Genomic DNA, 20,616 nt, shown 5'->3' on the forward strand with positions numbered 1-20,616 from the left:
GGACCGCCCACCGCGCCGCCTGCTGCCGCTCCTGCTGCTGCTCGGCCTTGTCCGCGGCGCGACCGCAGCGCCGGACCTAGATGGTGAGTGCGGACGGAGAGTGGGAGCAAGTGCCCCGCGGGTCCCCTGGCTGGGCCCGCGAGAAAGCCGGGAGCGCCTGGGAGGGTTCCCCGACCCCGGGCCCGGCGGGCCCGGAGCCGGGGGCGTGGATTGCAGATGGGGCTCGTTCAGGCCTTTCGGGATCAGGAAGACGGAGCTCAAAGAAGCAAGAGGAGCTCCCCGCTCGGTCTTCCCAGTCCCCACAGCCTCCGGGGGACGCCTGTTTCGAGATGGCTCTGAGCCTGCCCCCGGGGACTGGCCGCCCGCTCCTACCGAGACCTGGGGCGAGATGGAGGTTGGGTGCGAGCGCCCGCGCAGAGAGAGCCGCGCCCTGCGTGCAAGGGCGTTCCCGGCTGCACTGTCACGCTTCCTGCTCTGCTGTGGCTTTTGAACGACAAATTCTTCACCCGAAGCTATTTTCTTTTTACCTTTTAATGTTTTCACCTTAGTGAAAAACCGAATGCTAGTATGGTGAGAAAGAAGTGTAAGAACGTTTACAGAAACCAAGTGTTCGTTCATTCGTGCTCATTCTTTCATTCATTCAACAGACAGTTCTTGAATAACAGCTCCCCTCTATGTGCTGGATTCGAGGACGCAGTGCTGGCCCTCATTGAGCTCATAGTCTGGAGGAGACAAACAAGAGAATAATCCATTTCCAGGCAACTGGAGTAGTTGCCCTCCCAGCAAAATGCAATGCTTAGTGTGGCGGGAGTTACGAAGAGTATTCAGCCGTGTAGGGGATATGACATTTACACAAATAACTGTCATAGAGGGCAGAATGCCATAGTGCCCTGAGAAGGTGTGGGTGGTCAGAGAAGGGAAAGATTGCCTCCACATGGCCTCGCGGATGAGAGGCTTGAGCTGAGCCATCAAGGGTTAGTAATGTTTGGATATGGGAAGATGAGGAAAAGGCATCCCAGCTCACAGCAGAGGGCACAGTCAGCTCTCCACAAATATGTGTGGAATTAATGAATTCCAGACAGAGGGGACAGCCTGAGGAAGAGCTGGAAGGCACAAAAGCCTGGGGCATGTAATTCAGTTTGAGTGGTATGTGGGAGAGGAATGGGAATGGGGGTGGAAAAGCAGATTGTACTTAACCAGGAGACAGAGTGCCTTGACTGACAAAGCAAGACATTTGAATTTAGCTGTTCCTTGGCAGTGGAATGCCATTGGAAGCCATTGCAGGTTTTTCTACCAGGAAGTGATATGAAAAGTGTGTATAAGGAGACCCTAGCTTCCTTAATAAAACTAAACGCTGATGCTGAAATTGAGGGGAATTTCCATGTGTGGAAATATGGGGGAACTTTGAGGCTTAGACTTTTTGTCCACCAAATTCTCTTTACCCTGTGATTTTTACCTTCTGTTGGGTGTTTCTCTTGATGATTCAACCTTCTAGAATGGCCCTTTTTGTACACCAGATGCTCTGACAGGCTCTCTAACCTCATTCCCTAACTTGGTCTTATATTCCACAGCAGTTGTACAGTAGGGCTTGTAGAAGCTTGGAGTCTATCTCAGGATCTTTGTGTTAAGACTCTGTAGCCTAGGAAACAGTCCCACTTGGTCCCATTGAATTGCTGGGTTAAGATGGTTGAACATAGTAGGTAACCACCCGAAGTCATTTGTAACCACTTAAAAGCTGTGGGGTGAATTTTGGGAAGTGGAAGTCAAACTTGCCTGGTTGAGCCTCCTGTCCTTATGTTGGCTTCTCCCTCCGTTTACAGCCTTGGAGAACATGGTTTAATATTATTAAGGGCAGACAACATGGGGAAAGACTGGAGGCTCAGAGACCATTGAGGAAGTTGTCATAATAAGTGTCCTAGAAATACGAAGGACTAGACCCACAGTAATGACAGCAGGAAAAGAGGACTGAATGTAGATGATAAGGTGGAAATGAAATTGGAAAGACTTAATCAGACACTAAGGTAGAAAGAAACAAAAGAGTGAAAAGGGTTTGGGGCTGGGTAACTTGGCTATATAGTTATATGTTGTTGGGTACCATCGAGTTGATTCCCACTCATAGCAACCCTATGTGACAGAGTAGAGCTGCCTCATAGGATTTTCTTTTATGGCTGTAATCTTTATGCCAGGTCTTTCTCCCACAGAGCTGTGGGTGGGTTTGAACTGCCAACCTTTCAGTTAGTAGCCAAGTACTTAACTGTTGCGCCACCTGGGCTCCTTATATAGTTCTACAGGAGAAAAAAAAGATTTAGGAAGGAAGATGATTAGTTGTTTTGGACATCCTGAATTTGAGGTGCTGTTACGGCATTCAGAGATATTAAATCAATAGCGGGGAAGGAATGTGGATAATGGTGTGTGTGAGTGATGTAGACTTGATGGTCACTTGAAGCCTTGAGGTTGAAGAGATTGAGAACCAAGGACAGTCTGGCAGTTCCTCAAAAAGTTATACATAGCATTACCATATGACCCAGCAATTCCACTCCTAGGTACATGCTGAAAAGAATTGAAAACAGGGTCTCAAACAGGTACATGTATACCAGTGTTCATTGTAGCACTATTCTCAATAGCCAGAAAGTGGAAATAACCCAGATGTTCATTAACAGATGAATGAATAAGCAAAAGGAGGTATATCCACATAAAGGATTAGCATTCAGCCATAAAAAGTAATGAAGTTCTGATTAATACATGTTACAACATGAATGAACCTTGAAACATTACGGTAAGTGAAATAAGTCAGACACAAAAGGACAGATATTGTATAATTCTACTTATATGAAATATCTAGACTAGGCAAATTCATAGAGATAGAAAATAGATTACAGACTGTCATGGCCTGGAGGGGCAATAAGGAGTTATTATTGCTTAATGGGTGGGTAGAGTTTCTGTTTGCGATGATGAAAAAGTTCTGGAAATAGGGAGTAGTGATGATTGCACGACATTGCGAATGTACTTAATGCCATTGTATAATTCATTAAGTGAATGGTATACCTAAAAATGGTTGAAATGGTAAATTTTGTGTATATTTTACCAGACACACACAAAAGATTGAAAAGAGAGAAGGTAGCTTTCTGTTGGGCTGGCCAGGTCAGGGCAATATTTTTTGGGAAAGTAAAATAAACTCAAGCACATTTTAGACTGAGGGACATTATTTATTAGAGAGGAAGAAATTGAAGATGCAAAAATAAATGAGATATTTAATGGAGCAGGTGAAAAAGTAAGTTTGGGCTACAAGTGGGAGAAGTCAGTCTCTGAAAGCAGCAGGAAGGAGAAGAATGGAAAAGAAATGTTTCTCCCCCAGCTATCTACTTAGTGAGTGCTAGTCATATTCAAAACTAGCCCAGTACTCCCTCCTGGGAAGCCTGTTAGAATTATCCACTTCTTTGCAGCACTAGCAATACCACGCCCACTTCTTTGTTGTACACTTATACCATACTGCGATATAATTGTTTAGTGGACTAAGAACTCCTTGTGGGTAGGGATGTGGCTCGTATTAGGAATCTTGTAATGTGTAGTGAATTAAATTTAATTGATATTAAAGATGCTTTGGGAAGGAGGAAAGTGGAGGAGCCCAACTCAGATGGCCTGAGTGTGAAGACAAATGTGAGACCTGCAGTTATTAGGGTAGGAGGGTGTTGGTGGGTGGGTGGGGTGCCAGGCCTCAGGGGAAGAGAGAGGTTTAGAATGGGCTAGGAGAGGTGGAACCAGTCAGTCCTGGTCCTTAACCTTTCTCTGGCATTGCTTGAAGTCTGGGAGTGGCTGTGGGACTTGTTGGCTCAGGCCTGGCCAGGGCTTGGGAAGGCCAGAGCAGCAGGGGCAGAGGCCTTGAGAAACACGGGGGAGCAATGGTGGAGAGAGTTGGGGGAAGTTGTTCTTACAGTATAAAATGCGCTTGACTTTCCTGATCCTGTATTTTTTAGGCTTGGTCTTCACTCTGTCATCATGAATCAGAGCAGCATATTCAGTCTTCAGAGTAGGGAAGAGGAGGAAAGAGGAGGGCTGGAGGGAGTGGATTGTTTTGGAGTGATTTAAAGTTGCTCAGAGTAAGGGAGCAAGATTAGAGCTGATGAAGAGATCCCCACTGCTGCCTTTCTTCTACCTCCAGGGGCTTGGTTCTGGGCACATCCTCAGCCTTCTGGACAAAGTGTACAATGGACTTCTAGGTCTCTGCAGCTCAAGGTAACAAGTGGCCTGTTGGTATCAGCTCTGCAAAGAGAGGGGAAATGAGTTGCATAAGAAAAAAAGTATACAACCTGCTGGAAAATATGAGTCAGGTGTGAGACAGCCTGTGAAAGAACTGAGGGGGTTAGTGGTAACAGGCTCAACCTGAACCTGGGGTGTGGCCTAAATGATTGGCTGCATAACTCGTAACTCAAAACTCATAACTCAAAGTGTTGAGATTGAGGCACTCACTGTGGGTTGGTTCCTGGTCTGGAGAACAGGTGTGGGGGCCCCACAACAAGTTAATCTTGGTCAAATAAGGAAGTGAACAGAGGAAGGCAAAAGGAAGCTGAGACTACTGTCAGCCATTTTACATGAGGAAAGGTTAAGTGTTCTCGATGGGGAATATCAGTCCTGGATTGGGGTGGGCATGGGGAATAAATGATGGTTCACATTGCCCTACAAGGCTTATATTGCTTGAGAGAGTAGATTTCTCTGTCTTGGGAGATTTTTAAGCAGAAGCTATGTTTTTGTTTTTCTGGCAGAGATGTTGGAGAGCAGAGAATATGAGGTTTCTCAGGTTCCTTCTGTTTCTGTAAAATGATGTAGCCTTTTAAGAGCAAGGCACTTTTTTTTGGATTTGTAGCAAACTTTTTTTTTTCGTAGCAAACTATTAATTTTTGGAGTGTTGACATAAGAAATCTTCACTGAGGATCTACTACAACTCTGGGTCTGCTCTGATCCTTGGGGATACAGCCTTGAACAAGATTACCTAGGTACCTGCAAGAGCAATACTACTGTGTTGTAGAAGACTTGGGAATGCTTCTTCTCTCTTTGGAGTTTTGGGCCTGGTTTACTTTTTCCTTCAGGTCATTTAATCTGTTGCCACATGTCGCCGCAAGTTTGAGAGACAGAATCTCACAAAGGATTCGTTTGGTCTAACTGTGAATGGCTAGGGGTTAGATTAAGAAGGATTTAAGTTCAAGACTTGGGCTTTAACCTACCTTCTTCTCCTGACGTGGATAAAATCTTTTCACTATGTTGTATAAGTCCATCTGCTGTTGTTTCCGAAGGGTATGTAAGGAGTTGTTGCTCTCATATTGAAATAAAGAGCCAGAGTAGCTGGCTTGGGCTGGCAGCCTCTGTCCCCTCCTGCAGTAGAGGTTTTCATGGTGTTGGGTGGAGAGGAGGAAGAGGTGAGCAGGTCTGAAAGGGTGAGGAAGATGAACTTCCAATTTCTGAGTCAGGTATTACCCAGAACACTAGGACATGGGGTGAGGAGGAGGAGGCAGGGAGTGATTATGTAAACTGAGATGTTATGGTTCCTAGAATATCAGCCCCATGAATAGGTAGGCATTGATCCACACAAAGACATTGCTTTGGATTTTTGCATCACAGCAGTTGTTCATCACACGCCTCATTAGTATAAATGGGAGTCGGCTAACTGTCAGTGTTAGTACTTGATTTACTCATCGAAGAAGAGTTGTCCAGTGGTTATTATAATAATGGCTAATATATTCTAATTGATTTACATGTTTTAACTCATTTACTCTTTAATCCTCACAACCGTGTATGGTAGGTCTCTTATTATTGTCATTTTACAGATTTACAAAAAATTGAGGCACAGAGATTATTAGGGATCACACAGCTAGTAAATGGCAAATCTAGGATTATAACTCCAGTAATCTCTGTCTATAATCTATCCTCTTTTCCTCTTTTGTGTGTGTGTGTGTGTGTGTGTCTGTGTGTTTTTTTTTTTTTTTTGGTTTATTGTTGTAGTTTAAATGAAGTTTACATTTCAAGTTAGTCTCCTATACAAAAATTTATACATTGTTATGTGACTCTAATTGCTCTCCCCATATCGTGACAGCACACTCCTCCTTTCTACCCCTGATTCCCCGTGTCCATTCAACCAACTCCTAACCCTCTCTGACTTCCCATCTCACCTCCGGACAGAAGCTACCTGTTTAGTCTCTTGTATCTACTTAAGCTAAGAGGCACACTCCTCACGAGTATCACTTTATGTCCCACAGTCCAGTCCAATCCCTGTCTAAAGAGTTGGCCTCAGAAATTGTTTTAGTTCTGGGTTGATAGAGAATCTGGGGGCCATGCTTTCTGGGGTTCCTCCAGTCTAATTCAAACCATTAAGTCTGATCTTCTTACTAGAATTTGAGTTCTGCACCCCACCTTTCTCCTGCTCCATCCGGGACTCTCTGTTGTGTTCTCTGTCAGGGTGGCTATTGGTGGTAGCCAGGCACCATCTAGTTCTTCTGGTCTCAGGCTGATGAAGTCTCTGGTTTATGTGGCCCTTTATGTCTCTTGGGCTAATACTTTCCTTTTGTCTTTGGTGTTCTTCATTCTCCTTTACTCCAGGTGGTCGGGACCAATTGATGCATCTTAGATGGCCACTAGCAAGGTTTTAAGACCCCAGATGCCACTCACCAAAGTAGGATGCAGAGCATTTTCTTAATAAGCTTTGCTATGCCAATTGACCTAGATGTCCCCTGAAAGCATGGTCCACAGACCCCTACCCTGCTACTCTGTCTCTCAAAGTATTTGATTGTATTCAGGAAACTTCTCAGCTTTGGTTTAGTCCAGTTCTGCTGACATCCCCTCTAGTGTGTGCTGTCCTTCCCTTCACCTAAGATAATTCTTATCTACTATCTAGTTAGTGAATAACCCTCACCCTCCCTCCCCACCCTTGTAACCATCAAAGAATGTTTTCTTCCGTGTTTAAACCTGTTCTTGAGTTCTTATAATAGTGGTCTTATACAATATTTGTCCTTCTGTGACTGACTAAATTCACTCAGCATAATGCCCTCCAGATTCCTCCATATGTTATAAGATGTTTCACGGCTTCATCGTTGTTCTTTATCTTTGCATAGTATTCCATTGTGTGGCTATACCATAATTTGTTAATCCATTCATCTGTTGATGGGCACCTAGGTTGTTTCCATCTTTTTGCTATTGTGAACAGTGCTGCAATGAACATGAATGTGCATATATCTATTTGTGTGATGGCTCTTATTTCTCTAGGATATATTCCAAGGAACGGGATAGCTGGATCTTTTGGTTGTAATCTATGCTCTTAACCATTATGCCAACTACTTGTCACTGGGCATCTCACATGACTTATTTCTAACAATAATAACATGGAAATTAACACAAATATTCATGTAAATTATCTCTCACATTTGTATAGTGCTCTAACGTTCATACAGCATGTATATTTCTTATTTAATCCTCACAACAGGATCTCCATCTCACGGATTAGAAAACTGGAGCACTCAGAGTTTAATTTACCTGAGGTCACATAACCAGTGAGCAAGAGAGAAGCTGGTAACCTAGGCTGAGATGCCAAAACCTGTCTCATCCTCTCATTGTTGGATATGGTTTTAGCTGAATCATTGCGGAGTAGAGGTGGGAAACGAACCTAGGGCAGCAGCCCCAGCCTGGGAATACAATAATAGTAACAAAGTGTATTTGTTAGACTTTTCCTCCTTCTATTGTTTTGGAACTTCCAATTCTGTTTCTCCGCCGGTAATTCTAGCAGTCCTTGCGAGGTCCCTTACTTCAGCAATAGTTTGCTCAGTTACCACCTAACACGCACCTCTCTGCTCTCAGGCCACCAAGTCTGCTGCTGGATGGAGCTAAAGTCCTTGTTGATGTGGATGTGAAGCTGCCCCCTAACACAGCTGCCCCTCAGGTTATAGGAAAGGCAGAGTGATCTTTCTATTGGTCTGGAGAATCCTCTCCCTTGGGTTACTCTCTCTGTCATATTGGCCTCATAGCTTTGCTGTGCCTCTCTCTAGTTTGGTGAAAGATTCATTACTGCCTCTTCTTTCCTTTCCCCAGGATTCTGCCCCAAGTCCTTGAGGTTGAGCTTGTTAAAACACAGAGTCTCCATGGATTCAGGTTCCGTATGTGCAGGGTGGGGTCGAGAATATGCATTTCTAAGTAGCTCCCAGGTGCACATCAGAGCATGGGATTTTCGGCGTTAAAACTGGGATGAGTAAAAAAGAAAAAAGAAAAAAACCCGAGATGAGTTGGTCACCCTGTCTCTAGGTGATTCTTAACTGAGCCAGAGGCTACTGAACAATAGACACTGTTGTATAGTCAAAAGCAGCCTTCCCATCTGTCCTTGGATTGGGATTGTGTTTCTTCCCTCTTCCTTTCTACAAGATGAGCTTTTTTATTTTTAACAATAAAATTCCCCCACATCTCCCCCAGGAGGCTACTGAGTCCCTCAAGCAATTAGACCTCAGTTAGCTGTGTTCTGTGGTTTCCAAGTAGGTTTTCTTTTGGGGGTGCTAGTCCGTAGACCAAGAGGCAGTCATCTGAACAGAACAAGGGGCTACTGCGTGATTTAAAGTGAAGAAACGTGTGTGTCAGGGTTGTATCCTTTCACCATACTTATTCAATCTGTGTACTGAGCAAATAATCTGAGAAGCTGGACTATATGAAGAAGAAAGAGGCATCAGGATGAGGAAAGACTCATTAACAGCCTGTAATATGCAGATGATACAATTTTGCTTGCTGAAAGTGAACAGGACTTGAAGCACTTACTGGTGAAGATCAAAGACCACAGCCTTCAGTATAGATTACACCTCAACATAAAGAAAACAAAGATCCTTTCAACTGTTCCAATAAGCAACATCGTGAGAAAACGGAGAAAATATAGAAGTTGTCAAGGATTTCATTTTACTTGGATCCACAATCAACACCCATGGAAGCAGCAGTCCAGAAATCAAACGACGTATTACATTGCGCAAATCTGCTACAAAAGACCTCTTTAAAGTGTTAAAAAGCAAAGATGTCACTTTAAGGACTAAGGTGCGCCTGACCCAAGCCATGGTGTTTTCAGGTGCCTCATATGCATGTGAAAGCTAGACAATGAGTAAAGATGACTGAAAAAGAATGGATGCCTTTGAATTATGGTGTTGGCAAAGAACATTTAGTATACCATGGACTGCCAGAAGAATGAACAAATCTGTCTTGGAAGAAGTACAGCCAGAATGCTCCTTGGAAGCAAGGATGGCGAGACTTTATCTCACATACTTTGGGCATGTTATCAGGAGGAACAGTCCTTGGAGAAGGCCATCATGCTTGGTAACATAGAGGGTCAGCAAAAAAGCAGAAGATCCTCAGTGAGATGGATTGACACAGTAGCTACAGCAATGGGCTCAAGCATAACAATGATTGTGAGGATGGCTCAGAACCTGGCAGTGTTACGTTCTGTTGTAAATAGGGTCTCTGTGAGTCGGAACCGACTTGATGGCACCTAACAACAAAACAGCAACAGTCCTGTCTTATTTTTCAGTTTATTATGTTATTATATTGTGGTCAGATAATATGGCCTGTGAAATTTCTGCTTTTTTGAAATTTGTTAAATTTTTCTTTATGGTCTGAGTTATAATAAATTTTGTAAATATTCCATGGTTAATTTGACATTATTTAATAAGTAGCGTCTTGTCTCATTTCTGTGCTACCTTTATTTATTTATTTCTAAATTTTGTTGTTGTTGTTGAGAATATACACAGCGAAACATACATCAATTCAACAGTTTCTGTATGTACAATTGATTACATTTTTTGAGTTGTGCAACCATTCTCACCCTCCTTTCTAAGTTGTTCCTCCTTCATTAACATAAACTCACTGCCCCCTAAGATTCCTATCTAATTTTTCAAATTGCTGTTGTCATTTTGATCCAAATAGGTAGTTCTTAAAAGATCATAATGCTCAAGGCAGATATTTTTTACTAGTTAAACTATTGTTTGGTTTTAAGAACACTTCAGGGGATATTTTTGGTTTAAGGTTTAAAGATTATCTCAGGGCAGTAGTTTCAGGGGTTCATCTATCATCCATGGCTCCAGGAAGTCTAGGGCCCATGAGAATATGAAATTCTGTTCTGCATTTCCCCCCTTTTGATCAGGATTCTTCTATGGAATTTTTTATCAGAATTTTCAGTAATGGTAGCTGGGCACCATTCAGTTCTTCTGGTCTCATGGCAAAGGATGCAGTTGTTCATGGAGACAATTAGCCCCACATTCCATATCCTCCTCCTATTCCTGACTCTCCTTCTTCCTCTATTGTTCCAGGTGAATAGTGACCAATTGTGTTGGATGGCCACTTGTAAGCTTTTAAGATGCCAGGCCCTACTCAATGAACTAGGAGGTAGAACAGAAGCACTAAGTATGTTATTAGGCCAATTAACTGGGATAGCCCATGAAAACATGACCCTAAACCTCCAAACCGAGGAACCAAATCCCATGAGCTGTTTGGTTGTACATAAGCAGCCTCAGCAGCTACTCTTTATTTTTGTCGTTGTTGTAAATATTCCATGGTTAATTTGGCATTATTTAATGATAAGTAGTGGCTTGTCTCATTTCTATCACACAGCTTTTGCCAGTTTAACTTTTGCAAGTGTACAACTTATTGACAGCAATTGCAATAATTGGCTTACAACCCTACCCTTAATCAATGCAATTTTTTTTGTGCTACCTTTATCTTTACTTTTTTAAAAAGCAAGGATGGTTAAAAGTGTTTCCAAACTTCTGGGTCTCAGGTGGTTTCATTCCTAGAGCAGCCTGAAGGCTAAACCTGTATTGCCTGTTTAGTAATGGGGCCAATGCTAAGATGAAATTCCATGCTGGAAAGGTTCTCCTTACAAGACCACTCCTGAAGCTACAGAGACCTGTGATTAAAACAATATCCCACATAGCCTGCGGTAGAAACTGTTTGATCTTGGGCCATACATCACCATCTGGTAGAGTTAGATGTTTTGGGACTTTTAGCCCTAAGCATTTCTGCTGTTTATCTAAATAATGGGGATCTGGTCATCGTGCTGGGACCTGGCTGTTATCTCACTGTCATCTTAAACACATTCGCTTCTTCCCTAAAAGGAAGGTGAGCAGTGTAATAGGCAGATGCCTTCCTCTCCTCTCCATTTGCTTTTTGAGTTGTAGCAAGTAGACCATAGGTTCATTTATCCAGTCTGTCAATAAAAATATATTGAGTATTTCTACTGTGCCAGGATCTGGACAAGTGTGACAAAATCTCTGTCCTTGAGCAGCTCATTCACGATACCTAGCAGGGAACACAGAACTGGAACCAAATATAATGACAAATTTACATGATTGATATGGGAATGTACCAGTGTAAGGGGAGCACAGAGGAACAGGCATTTAATGTTCCGCAAGAATGGAGGACTACGGAAGACTTCAGAGAGAATGTGATGTTTAAGTTGGGTCTTGAGATATGTGTAGTTGTAGACCAGAAAGGGTAGACATTCTAGGTAAAGGCAATATCATGGCTAAAGCAAGGAATATCATAGTAGATAGAGTAATTGGCCTCTCCTGGCTAGACAGTACCTTGTGGAGTTGGGGTTGAGAACCATGAGGCTGGAGGAATTAGCGCGGAGTCAGACTGTTAAGAGCATTGATTGCCTCATAGAGGAGTTTGCACTTTATTCTGTGAGCAATGAGTAGCCATTGAAGGTTTTAAGGGATGAGATAAGATCTGTCCTATTTTATTTTGTTATTCAAATTTTGGTTCACCTTTGTAAATGTCTACTACCCAAAATGTGTTTCATCCAGAGTAGGTAACTGAAACTTTCTTTTCCTAAAACGTACAATTTATGATTCAGGTTTAGATGTCTGTGCTACTTGCCATGAACATGCCACCTGCCAGGAGAGAGGAGGGAAGAAGATCTGTATTTGCAACTATGGATTTGTGGGCAATGGGAGGACCCACTGTGCTGGTAAGTTCTGAGTCCTGAACTAGGTTGAAGAGTTGAATCATGAAACAAGATTCTCTGGTTGATGTCCTTGGGGTGAAACAATGTTATTTTGCACAATGCTTTTATTATAAGAAGTTTTGTGAACTATAAGAAGTCTTTGTTTCAGTGTTTGGATATATCTTTTCTCTAATGTCTCCAAGGAAGTGTCCTTCATATTAAAGGTCATTGAACTTGAATATCTGAAAACTCTCTGATCTAACACATATTTGAAATCTGTTTCAAGACTCGAGTTTGATTTAACAACTCAAAGGAATATTGTGTTTCTTAATCTTTCCGATTGTTTTGATATAAAGCTATTTATATTCATACCATGAAGAAAAACAAAACGCAATTTCCTAGTGGTCTTGTTGGCTGATTGGTAAAATGTTATTGCTCTGAGTCTTATGTCTATCAGAACCTATCCTCCAAATTATTTTATAGTTGTAACCCTTTGGGGTCTTGGGTGACTTAAAGGAGTACAAAGACCATTAGGCTAGACACATCTGATTATTTTTTACCCCATGGCATCCACCAGGCCATGAGAGTCAAACAATATCCAGGTTCAAGCCCAATTCAGAGGGATGTTTTCGTAACAATTTCAAAATAGTAAATGTTACAAGAATCTCCCAGTTTCTTCCTGGCAACCTTGTTACACACAGTAAAAATGCTGATAGTTTTGCATTGCTGTTGTAGATTGACAGTGTAATCTTGTGATATCTTTTTTTCTCCCTAAAGACAAATAACAATTCAGTCCTGAGTTTAAAAAGTCATACCAGCAGCTTTCCCTGGCCAGGCCAGCAAATTCCATTTGACAGATAAAAGCATTCACAATCATACTAATTGACCATTCCTGCAGGCTGGAGTTGTATCACCTTTGACCTTCTTCCTTTAGGCTTCTACCCGTGAGATGTGTGGCTTCTCCTTCTCACCCCCCTTGTCAACTCCTCACCCCCACTTGCTCTGCAGGGGCTAGGAAACAAGTTGGGGGGCATGGACAAGCTTTTCCGCCCCCTCCCCAGATGAATTCTTCCTCCCATTAATGCTGTCTGCTCTCTTGATTGCTGTTTGACTTCTGAATAGAAACTTTTCTTTGGAGAGGGGGTTATTAATTTATGTGGTACTTGCTCCCAAATACTGGGCAATGCATATCCCTGTCTCAGTACTTGGCTTGCTGAGACTACATCACAGGGTGCAGGTGAGGTTATGTGTGTGCCAGAGGTGCTGTGACATGGTGTTTGTCCAAGAGACCTAAGGGTTGTAGACTCCTATACCAAACCCAAGTGTCCCTTCTGGTGAAGTTTACAGGAGAGAACTCAAACAGTTAGACTTCAGAAACAATGGCAATGGACAGGAAAAATCCCATGTTATGGGCAGCTGGACTTGTGTCTGAAACCCACATGCAGTGCTGTGTAAGCTGGGCCGGACACTGGCCTAGATGGAGGCTTGATGGCGTGTTTTATCTCCCTAAGCACTCGTGGAAATCTTGCCACACGCTGTTTTTTGTTTTTAAATTTTATTTTGTTGTTGTTATACACAGCAAAACATACACCAATTCAACAGTTTCTGCATGTACAATTCAATGACATTGATTACATTCTTTGAGTTGTGCAACCATTCTCACCCTCCTTGTCTGAGTTGTTCCTCCTTCATTAACGTAAAACACTGCCCGTAAGTTTCCTGTCTAATCTTTCGAGTTGCCTGCCGCGTACTGTTTTAACTGTGAATTGTGTTCCAGGTTCAATTAAATTTAAAAAAGGTAATAGAAGAATAATGAAAGCAACAACAACAAAAAACCCAGACTTTGGGGGGCTACTTTTGTGTTAGCAGGAATTGAGTACAGCTGTAAGAGGACGTTGAAATGATTGGAGGGAAGCAATGGTGTAAGAAAACATTAAGTAACAAACAAACAGAACACCACTAGCTCAAAAGTTAATGATTTTTTCCTCCAAAAAACGAACTGGATAGATCAGCTCTAAAAGATGCATGAGAAGTTGGTCACAGGGGTTTCCTCTGAAGTGAGAAGCTAGGACAGGATGGACATTTATGACCCACAGGCCACATTTAGCTCGTTGTCTGTTTTTGTAAATAAAATTTTATTGGAACACAGCTATGCTGACTTGTTCATGGCTGTTTTTGTGCTTCAACAGCACAGATGAGTAGTTGTGACAGACCGTATGGCTTGTGAAGTCCCAAATCCTTATTATTTGGTCCTTTATAGAGAAAGTTTATTGACCCCTGGGCTAGAGGACAAGGAGCCTTGGTGGAGCAGTGGTTAAGAGCTTGGCTGCTAACTTAAAAGGTCAGCGGTTCGAGCCCACCAGCCACTCTGCAGGAAAAAGATGTGGCAGTTTGCTTCTGTAAAGATTTACAGCCTTGGGAACCCTACGGGGCAGTTCTCCTCTGTCCTGTAGGGTTGCTATGAGTTGGAATCGACTTGATAGGCAGTGGATTTGGTTTACTTTTGGGCTAGAGGACAGAGATGGGAGGGAGAATTACTTTCACTTTATGTCTTTAAAATTTCAAAATTATTTAATTAAGAAGAATCTGGGCAGGCTTCTGTGTATTCAGCAAACATTCCATCTTCCATCTCCTCCTCACTGGGTGACTGACATTATTCACATGGGTCACTGACAATTAGCATGAGCTGTTCCTGCTGCAATATTAGCCTGCTTCCTGGATGAGAGGCTTCAGTACTAATTCCATTGTGTTTCCTGGTAACTCAGAAGTAACAAATTCTTCAGCTGATCATTGATGTAAAAACCTCCTACTCTGGCTCTCATTGAAAAGCGAGAGGATGGCTGAGCTGGAAAAGTGGAATTCTGCTGATTTTGTTTCCCCATGCCTATGGCAAGACCTTTTTAAGTGTGAAAAAGTTCAACAATAATCCCCTTCTCCCAGTCTTCAAATAAGATGGATTTCCAGAATGAGTTATTGTGTTTCTCTTGTGATTTCATATTTGCCTAGCACATGACTATAAGAGCCCACGTCCTCTAGTGTGAAAAGCACAGTGAAGGGAAAAGAACCTGGGGGAAACATATCAGCAAGCTGTTGTCACGGAATATTGATTTCCGAGTCCATAGCACAGAAGGGGAAAATCATAAGGGACCAGTCTGGGTTATTAAACATGGTATGGATTGATAGTCTTTTTTGTGTGTTGTCTCAATGTATCAACAGATAAAAATGAGTGCCAGTTTGGAGCTACTGTGGTCTGTGGGAACCACACATCTTGCCACAACACACTTGGAGGCTTCTACTGCATTTGCCTAGAAGGATACAGAGCCACGAACAACAACAAGACATTCATTCCCAATGATGGCACCTTCTGTACAGGTACTCAAGAAGTGGGCTCAGAGCTGTGTTAGAAACTTGGTGATGGCAAGACAGTATCAGAGGTGGAAGGAGGGAGAAGGCAGAGCTGGGAGAGACTGTGATTTCAGGGCAGGATCTCCTTTAAGAATAACCATGCGGGATTTACTGGCCTGATGGAGACTGGAGAAACCCCGAGAGCATGGCCCCTGGACACCCTTTTAGCTCAGTAAAGAAGTCACTCTTGAGGTTCACTGTTCAGCCAAAGACTAGACAGCCCCATAAAACAAAACAAGACTAATTGGGCACAACAGTCCAGGGCTGAGGACTAGAAGGCAGGAGGGTACAGGAAAGCTGGAAGCGGGTAATAGGGAGCTCAAGGTTGAGAAGGGACAGTGTTGACATGTCGTGGGGTTGTTAACCATTGTCATAAAACAATACGTGTACTGACTGTTTAATGAGAAACTATTCGTTCTGTAAACCTTCATCTAAAGCACAATTAAAAAAACCAAAAAAGAAAGAATAACTGTGAGGAAAATTTGTACATGGAGTGAGAATTAGTTAATATTAGGGACTAATTTTAATTTTGTTAGATGGGATAATGGTTTTGTAGTATATAGGATAATATTCTTGTTTCGGAAGACGCATGCTGAAGTATTTGGGGGTATTGTTATGAAGTATCAAGTGTTATGTCCGTAAGGTACTTTGAAATGTTTCATATATATGCATATATATATATATATATATATATATATATATACAAATATGGCAAAATGTGGACAATTGTTGAGTCTTGGGGGATGAGTATATGAGAGTTCATTGTAATATTCTTTTCCTGAGTCTGTATGCTTGAGCATTTTTATGATGAACAATGAGGGACTTTCAGAGATGGCGTGCTATCTGCAGGCTCCTGTGGCCCCAGGTGGGGTGTCCTTGGGATGACTCTGACACTCACTAGCTCGTGCACCAGTGGTACACATTGCCCACTAAGGCCCAGGTGGGCACTGTGATGTTGACTCATAGAAAGTGTGGGTGCTGTCCTTGACAGAGGGCTTGGCTTGCTGCTTACAGTAAGAAGCTGGACCTCAGTAGCTCTGTAGGTCAGATTTCTGGGCATATGTTGGCCAAATACAGCCAGTTGCTGTTGAGTTGATTCTGACTTGTGTCGACTCCATATGTGTCAGAGTAGAGCTGTGCACCACAGGGTTTTCAATGGCTGATTTTTGGAAGTAGATTGTCAGGCCTTTCTTTCAAGGTACCTCTGGGTAGACTCATACCTTCAGTCTTTTGGTTAGCAGCAGAGCATTTTAACTTTACCACCCAGGGGCGCTGGCCGTCACAAGAGGTGGGTAAACTCCTTCTCATTTTCAGTGGATTCTCTATTATCTGAACTCTTATTTACATAGCTGTCATGATAATATAGCTTTTTGGTTTTCTAAGAAAATCTTTGAACAGTAGTGAAGAGAAAAGGCAGGAAAAGACTCCTGGTACTCAGATGGTTTTGCATAGACTTCATGGCTCTGCTTAAAAGCTTCGTGATATTTAAAGGTTTTCAGAGAAAAGAAAGGGAGAGGAGAATGTATTTTATCTTCTTACCCTCCAGGAACCACAGGTTGTGATGCTCTGATTCTTTCTCCCTCTTTACCTCTACCAAGGTAAAATTCCTCAAAGGGTACATTTGATTTATTCTTGGCTTGAATGACTACATTCCCTCAGACAGAACAATTTATGATATTGGGTTGTTTTAGGTAGCAAATTACTTGCTACCTGGTTGCGGAAGTGCAACTCTGCAGAAGTAAATTGAGTAGATTAAAAATATATACTTTTTTTTTTTTTTAAAACAACCTTACAAGAAGATGATCTAGTGTTCAGTTCATTCAGTACACATTTCTTGAGCACTTCTTACATGCCAAGGCTGTGCTAGTGGGAAGTCATAGGCAAATGGCTCATTTCAGTATAAAGTGTTAGTAAAGGGTGCTTACTGGATCCAGGTGGAACACTTATCTTGGAAATAGGGAAGGAATCACGAGAAGCTTTCTGGAGGGCGTGATATATGAAACTGCATTTTCAAAGCTGTGGGGGTTTTCCAGGAAAAACTTTTATACTTGTATATATCAATGTAGTTCCCAAGAATGCATTCAACTTTTAAAAATTTAGGAAGAAGAAGAAGGAGTAACCATTTTATGCAATGGCCAAATAGGTGTCAGCCTAATAAGGACGAGTCTTCCTGGGACAAAATCCTGATTTAGGCTGTGTTTCTATTTATTCTATTTCTTGCCATATTTTATGACCTTCCCACCTTTTTTTATTGAGATATAATTCATATAAAATATATTATTTTAACATATACAATTCAGTGATTTTTAGTATATTCACAAAGTTGTGCAACCATCACCACTATCAAATTTTAGAACATTTCTGTCACCCCAGAGAGAAACTCCTTACTCATTGGCCACCACTCATCTGTCAGTTTGTCACACTGCAGTGGCTTGTGTGTTCCTATGATGCTGGAAGCTATGCTACCAGAATTTCAAATACCAGCAGTGACACTGTTATGGATTGAATTGGGTCCCCCCAAAATATATGTCAACTTGTCTAGGCCATGATTCCCAGTATTGTGTGATTGTCCACCGTTTTGTCATCTGATGTGGTTTTCCTGTGTGTTGTGGGTCCTACCTCTATGACGTTGATGGGTGGGATTAGCGGCAGTTGTGTTGGTGAGGCAGGACTCAATCTGCAAGGTTGGGTTGTGTCTTGGGTCAGTTTGTTTCGAGATGTGGAAGAGGAATGGGAGCAGAGAAACAAGAAACAAGAGCCAGGAGAATAGTGTGTCCTTTGGACCCAGAGTCCCTGCGCTGAGAAGCTCCTCAGCCAGGGAAGATTGATGACAAGGACCTTCCCCCAGAGCAGATAGAAAGAGAAAGCCTTTCCCTGGAGCTGGCACCCTGAATTGGACTTCTCACCTCCTAGACTGTGAGAGAATAAATTTCTCTTTGTTAAAGCCATCCACTTGTGGTATTTGTTATAGCAGCACTAGATAACTAAGACAGTCACCCATGGTGGACAGGTTTCAGCAGAGCTACCAGACTAACACAGACTAGGAAGAAAGGCCTGGTGATCTACTTCTGAAAATCAGCTAATGAAAACCCTGTAGATCACAGAATATTGTCCAAGACTTCGACTTGCTTACTTTGGATTTATCATCAGGAGGAACCAGTTACTGAAGAAGGACATCATATTTGGTAAAGTGAAGGGCCAGCAAAGGTGAGAGAAACCCTCAGTGAGATGGAGTGACACAATGGCTACAACAATGGACTCAAACATAGCAATGACCATGAAGATGACACAGGTCCCAGCAAGATTCCTTCTGTTGCACATGGGGTCACCATGAGTCAGAGCTGATTTTATGGGAATTAACAATGACAACAACACTCATTGGCAGTCACTCTTCATGACTTTTCCTTTTGCGATCTCCAGTTATCATTTTGTAAAAGGGTGATGAACAACTTTTCTGGATGATACTGAGTTTCTTTTAGAATCACAGTTGCCAGAGAAACACCAGTGGCAGAGGGCAGAGGCAAGCAAGTTTTGGAGTATCAGTGTTTTGGAGTTATCCAGGGTTTGCCTGCAACTAGAGGATGTGAATCCTAGTTATTGGATTCTGAGGAATTCTGAGCCAAGATGTTTGTTGTACTTTGCAGAGTTGAAGTCACATTTAGGAGCTGGTGTGGGAAGGCCTCCTTGGATGGCACCAATGATGGATGAGGATTGAGTTGCAGGAGTTCTAACCCATTGCCATCAAATCATAGCGACCCTTCTAGTGTTGGGTAGTTCCAGGCATTCTAGAGAACCTGCAAATGTGCTGGCCCCCAGATATGCCCCCTGAATGACTCCTGAGAATCATGGGAACTGGGCCATGACCACAACTCAGGGGAAGAAGCTCCATGGCACTTCCAATGTTAGGGTGGTTTCACTTGGGTGGGCTGAAAGTAAGTGGAGAGAAATGAGATTGCTGATGGAAACAGGGTCTGATGTGCTGTCATCTCCCTACCAACATGGCTCCAAATAGGCATGGTCCTAGTAGGGACTCCTGAAAACTGAAAAATACTTTTTCTGAGTCTTTGAATTCTTTGAGACTTGGGAATCTCTCTCGATTCTGATGGAGCAACAACCTTTTCTTTCATAAACTCATTTCTTGCATAAGTTCATTTCTTCTGGAGAAATGTGACAGCACCTCAACCTTGGCTGAGCAATGGGGTAAAGACAAAACATAACCTGGAGATAGCGAATGCTTTGCCACTTATCAATTCCTGAAACCTCCTGCCCAAAACCTGTGCCCCATAGGTGTGCCAATGGTGAGGCAAACACTTTGATTGCTAGACATAAGCCCTACTCCTGCCAAGACCAGATTTAGTCCATTGGTTTCTCTCCCAGGTCAGGAGCCTTGTTTTCCATAAGAGCTTTTGCTTGTAAGCTTCTCAGCTGCCCTACTGTTTGGCGTCCTGGAGCAGCCTACTCTGGCCTCAGACACAAATATGTAGACCTACCAAGATTCTGCTTGCTCTAAGTGGGAAATTGCTCAACTGGCTTGTAGCTGTGTGAGGTTTCTCCCAGTGCTCTCTCCAAATGGAACTTTGCCTCCCTAATCCCAAATCATCTGTTTTAGCTGGATTTTATTCTTAAGGAGTCAATGTTTTACCAGTCTAAAAGAAGGAAGAAGCAATTAAAGACAAACCAACCGAAAAGCACACTGCTCAGAATAACATTCATAAGCTCCTTGCCTATCTTCCCGTTGGAGTCCCTCCTGACTCCTGCTTAGGCCTGTAACTGTGGTGGGTGAGGGAGGGCCTCAGGTCCTGTTACTGCTCCAGCTCCTAGGGAGGAGAGAGTTGCCAAAAATTCTGAATCAAAAGGTGGTTAAACCAAAGCTTTATTCCCCCAAATGCCAGAGGCCTTGACCAAGGCACCATTGCACCACTTTGGGAGTGTGAGGTAATGCTTTAGCTCTCCCTGGAGGTTAATAATTCCCCACACTTTACTCTTGCCTCATATCACTTGCTTAAGCCCCAGATTATGGATGTCTCATGTTCTCTCAAGGCCCTGCTGAGTATAAAACAAAACAAAACAAAAAAACCAAACCTGTTGTCATCGAGTTGATTCCGACTCATAGTGACCCTATGTGATGGTTAAGATTGTGTGTCAGCTTGGCTGGGCCATGATTCATAGTGTTTTAATGTAATCACTCCCATGATTGAATATACTGTGAGTAGCCAATCAGATGAAAGGGAGTCTCCTTGGGGGTGTGGCCCGCATCTGTA

At 42.7% G+C, this 20,616-nt stretch overlaps 1 protein-coding gene across 4 annotated transcripts in view; it reads left to right on the plus strand.

Annotated features, from left to right (window-relative positions):
• Positions 1-6: 6 nt before the first annotated feature.
• Positions 7-20,616, plus strand: part of SUSD1 (sushi domain containing 1) — a 142,836-nt gene continuing 122,226 nt past the window's right edge. For 2 of the 4 annotated variants that reach the window (XM_023727387.1, XM_004372351.3), the window contains exons 1-3: positions 7-83; positions 11,861-11,974; positions 15,167-15,322. The gene's annotated coding sequence lies outside the window, so the exon portion shown is untranslated. Of the gene's footprint in view, positions 84-4,219; positions 4,234-11,860; positions 11,975-15,166; positions 15,323-20,616 lie in introns of those variants that run through there. The other 2 variants (XM_023727389.1, XM_023727388.1) reach the window with 2 other exon arrangements.

The sequence above is a fragment of the Trichechus manatus genome, unplaced genomic scaffold, assembly GCF_000243295.1.
Source record: "Trichechus manatus latirostris isolate Lorelei unplaced genomic scaffold, TriManLat1.0 scaffold00016, whole genome shotgun sequence".
NCBI classification, from domain to species: Eukaryota; Metazoa; Chordata; class Mammalia; order Sirenia; family Trichechidae; genus Trichechus; species Trichechus manatus.